General features: G+C 46.1%; 1 protein-coding gene across 5 annotated transcripts in view; it reads right to left on the reverse strand.

The window, feature by feature from the left end:
• NR2C2 (nuclear receptor subfamily 2 group C member 2) overlaps positions 1–773 on the reverse strand; it is a 91838-nt gene extending 91065 nt beyond the window's left edge. For 2 of the 5 annotated variants that reach the window (XM_053929910.2, XM_053929908.2), the window contains exon 1: positions 166–769. The gene's annotated coding sequence lies outside the window, so the exon portion shown is untranslated. Of the gene's footprint in view, positions 1–165 lie in introns of all 5 variants that reach the window. The other 3 variants (XM_053929909.1, XM_053929907.1, XM_053929911.2) reach the window with 2 other exon arrangements.
• Between the last annotated feature and the right edge of the window lie 3954 nt (positions 774–4727).

Here is a 4727-nt window from a genome sequence, read left to right on the forward strand (position 1 = left end):
GAGGGGAGCGGCCCGGCCCACTATGCAAAGCGTCCGGCGCCGCCGCCCCGTGGCAAAGGTAAAAGGGTCGAGTTCAGCTACCGCCACAGTGCCTCCATGTCCGCGCGCCAGGCCCGCCCCCTCCGCCGCCGGGCCGACCCCGCCCCGGCCCTTTTTCAATTTTACCTCAGGATTTGGCGCCAAAGCAGCCTCGAAGCAGGTCCCGTGTCTGCGGCGGGCGGCCCCCGGCGCGGAGGGCAGGGCGCGGGGAGGCCGGGCTCCCGGCGTTGGCGGATGGCGGGAGCCCCGGGGCCGCAGGCTCGCGGGGGCAGCGGGCGAGAGAAGAGACGCCGAGGTGGAAGCGGGGGCGGGCCCGGGGGCGCCGCAGGGGGTCGCGGGGAAAGGGGGGTTTGTTATTGTTTTTGTCAGTGAAAGGTCAGAGTTCGTGACCCCAGTGCCGCTGCCGCCACCGCCCGCGCGCTGGTAGGAGGGAGGGCGAATGTTCTTCTTCCTCTTTCCAGCGCCAGCCTCGCCGCGGTCGCGGGGGGCGGGCGAGCACCCGATTGGCTGAGCCGCGCGCGCTCACCGGAACGCCGCGGCTGTCGCTGCTGCGTCCGGCCCCTCGCGCGCCCGCCCGCGGCTGCCGGCGCCGGCGCCGGCGCCGACGCCGCGGTCCGCGCTGTCGGTCCTGGGAACCTCGACCCGGGACTCGGTCGGCACAACCAGTAGACGAAAATAGAATTTAAATGGCGCAGCCACCACTGTTCTCAGGGTAAAGGGAGCACTGCTCGTTTGAAAGGCCTAGGAACGCGGGGCACCGTTATTTCGGTGCAAGCCTGCCCCTCCCGGGGGATCGCGAGCCTAGAGGCTAGGGCGGGGAGTGTGTTGTCGCTGTGACTTTCTCTACGGAGGCCTCCCACCGAGCTGAAGCCTCTGGGTTTGTGGATTGAAGAAGCGTTCACAGCAGAGAGTCTGTAGGTCGCTCGGAAGAGAGTGGTTTATTGCGTGGTTATTGGGCTGTTGGGCCCTTCTCTGTACAGCTGGTTTTTTATTTAGGTTTTAAAGGTCGGAGGATGCGCCAGCTTCTGATAGTATCAGGTAAAGTGTTGAAACACTCCAAAATCCTATTATGTAAAATTTAAAAATTGATTTTAGAGAGAGGAAAGGAGAGGGAGAAAAAGGCCAATTTGTTATTCCACTTATGCATTCATCGGTTTACTCTTGTGTGTGCCCTGTCGGGGGATCAAATCTACAACCTTGGCTTTTTGGGATAATGCTCTATCAACAGAACTACCAGGCCAAGACCCAAACCTATTTATTGTTTATGGTCGCTTAGTGAACATAGCCAAATTTGAAGGCCATGCCTCTTCCCCTCGCAATTTGGAACTAGTAAACAATGATATAAAAGTATATATAAAGCAACTTTTTTGCAAAATTGCTTAAGTATACAAAGAATATTGTTTCTCTTGATCCTATGACTCTTGGGAATTGTAGGTTTTCCTTAGATATTTCTCTTTTAAGTTATGGATGGTTTTGACTTGCTTTGGAGGGTACAGACAACTTATTTATCCTAGATGCCCTGATGTGTTTAGGCTGGACTCTCCGTGGTCATTCTCTTTGTAGACCAAAGATCCTCTGCTAATTGATCCCGCCCCCCGCACTTGTTTATTATGAATGAGTGCTGTCTCCAGGATGGATAGGTGAACCTTTTTTCTTAAACAGCTATTTTGGCTTTTATCAGGGTGACCCCAACCTTGAGTATTTTGTCCTTAATTTTACATTTCGGTTTGATAGGAGATGCTTTAAACACATTGATTTTCCCTTCTTCCTTGTTGTCACTCTGCAAGGAAGTGGGGGAAAACAGTTAATTTTGGTAATGTCATGGTGAACCACACACATCTGGAAAGTGGAAGGGGCCTCAAGAGATGATATGGTCAAATCCTCTTCTGGCAGGGAGATTTTTACAGGAGAGATGGATACGAACAAGAAAGTCACTTGTGATAATGGTACATGCTTGTAAACACGAACTGCTTTGCAATTGTGGATTCTTTTTCAAAAATTAAGTTTTTAATGTCAACTATTGCTACTAGATATAGTGTAAGAATTCACGTATCAATGAGTTTGGGGGGTTTTTTTTTGGCAAACATTACAGTTGTACTAGATTTTGAAGTGAGTATTAAACAATAATGTTTCCATGAAGGCTTATAGCTTTTTAAGTTTTCTTCATATAACACGCGGCAACTCCATGAAAAAGGCACTGTCATTTCCATTTTACTGAGGTGCAGGAACTGAGGCTTAGGCTGGATATCTTAGGTGGCCTGCCCAATGCCCAAATGCTGCAGGGGCAGTAAGTGAAGCCAAAGCTCTGGTCTAGTTTGACATTAAGGTTTATACTATAAACTATGCTGCATCAGTTTGCCCTATTTATAATAGTTTCAGTAAATTTTCAATTAAAGGTTAATTGTTTAATGTTGAAAGTAGTAGCAGGGGTTCATAATCTTGACCTGCTTGAGTGGTTTTTCTTTCCCTTAAAACAGATGTACATGTCAACACAGATTGTGAATAACATCAGCAGGTTACAAGCCCCTGCAGCTGAGGTCAGCACTCCCATAGTGCCTTATTTTTCTCTGCTGTGTTTTTGCTAGAAGTCTTTCCAGTGAGAAATCTTTAAGTGGCTTTGTAACACTTAATGGATTTTAAAATCACACCCAAAAAATCAAGTTGTATTATACTAGCTGTATATTTATTTATTTATTTATTTATTTAGCCTTGGTTGGTGTGGCTCAGTGGATTGAGCATCGTCCTGAAAACCAAAGGGTCGATGGTTCCATTCCCAGTCAGGACACATGCCTGGGTTGTGGGCCAGGTCCCCAGTAGGGGGTGCGCTTGAGGCCACTACACATTGATGTTTCTCTCCATCTCTTTCTCCCTCCCTTCTCCTCTCTCTAAAAGTAAAAAGTAATAAATAAATAAATCTTAAAAAAAAGAAATATCTACATTTGCAAAGGGTTCTTGACTAGGGAACTGCCAGGCCCCCCGGGGTTCTGAAGCAATAAGCTGTGGGTGGGGCCTAGCATCAGCCTTCTACTAAGCCCGAACCACTGATCTAATTTCAGAAATATTAATTCGCAAAAAAAAAACAAGACAAAAGTTTTTAAAATAAATTTTTAGCCCTGGCCAAGTGGCTCAGTTGCTTGGAGTGCTGGTTTGCACACCAGAAAGTTGCAGGGTTCAGTCCCCTGTTGGAGTGCGAATGGGCGGCAACCGATTGATGTTTCTCTTTCACATCAATATTTTTTCTCTGCCCCCTTCCTCTCTTTCTAAAAATCAATTTTAAAAAAGCATAAAAAACACTTTTAAACTTCCTATAATTGTTATTAGCCTTATTTTTTTTTAAGAATGTGGACTCTGAACAGATGTAATTGCAGAATACCAGATCACACGTTCCATGCACTTACATATTATCCTGTTTAATCTTCACAATAATTATCTTGTTTTTGTAGCTGAAAAGGCTGAGACCCTAAACAGAGGGAGAATGACTTCTCCAAAGTCATTTGGCTAGCAAGTGGTGGAGTATTTACTAATAGTTATTTCTGTTCATTTCTTCTCTTCTCTCCTTGGGGACTTTGAGAGGAAGAAAACCCTCTTCTACCCATCTCCATGATTCTGTCACTCACACTCTGTCACAGTAGAAGGCTACTTGGAGAGGTCTTAACTTCTATAAAAATGGCTCTTGCTCTTCCCAGGAAGAGAAAAGAGACTGACCCTGTGGTGAACTGGTCATAGGGGAGGAAGGACACACTGGAACACGGGAAGTGGAAGTGTGAATACCGGACCCCCATCCAGCATGACTCTTACTGAGAGTCACATTCCTCTAGTTTCTGACCTGGGGTTTCCTGGGCCTTGAAAAGGTGTTGTTTCCAAGTTGTACTTGGTTCAAGTATCTTGCAGCATGACATAAAATTAGATTACTTTCTCAAAAAAAAAAAAATGCACCTCCTGGTTTAGGACATGGATTGCTCAGAAGAATATTTTTGTTTGGGGTTTTTTAATGTTTTATTTATTTTTTAAAAAGAACCATTTCTTTATTTGACACAAAATGCAAGTGAGTCACTTGAGTTCTTGCTACATAGGCCAAATCTTATCATGTTTCAAAGTATCCGCTTGGAACATACTGCCAATTAAATGAAGATCTAACAGATGGCATTTACCGTTTTGCTTCATAACAAAAAAGGATCTGTAATCATTTCTATGGAAGATTATGTGATGGCGGAAGGGAACGGCTCCTCTGACAAGGGGCAGATCAGCAAAGGATGTTTTTGTTTTTTAAAGGTCGTCTAATTAGGAACTCAACCTTCAGGCCTAGTAGTTCTTTACTAGCCCAGCGCCACCTCAAGAGGTAACCAACTTAGGACTGCTCACAAAGTCTAAAAGTTAAAGAGTGGCATTCCTTGAGTTTCTTAATGAAGTGATTATTTCAACGCCACAGCCTATTCACTACAGGTCAGGACATGCACCTTGAAGACAAAGGTTCCTTGGAAAGCCTTTTCTGCACTTTGCTTTGGATCCTGCCCTTCACCTTGGGGAGAGCCGGGATGCTACCCTGTGGCTTTTGACCTTCAGGATGCTCTGGGTACACTGTTAGAACTGAGAGTCTAAACATCAAAGCCTCTAAGTTCACCCCTCACATCTGGCCCCTCCCCCACCATTCCCTAGTTTATGTCTCATCTGTCCCACTGTGATGGTTT

The sequence above is a fragment of the Desmodus rotundus genome, chromosome 8, assembly GCF_022682495.2.
Source record: "Desmodus rotundus isolate HL8 chromosome 8, HLdesRot8A.1, whole genome shotgun sequence".
Classification (NCBI taxonomy): domain Eukaryota; kingdom Metazoa; phylum Chordata; class Mammalia; order Chiroptera; family Phyllostomidae; genus Desmodus; species Desmodus rotundus.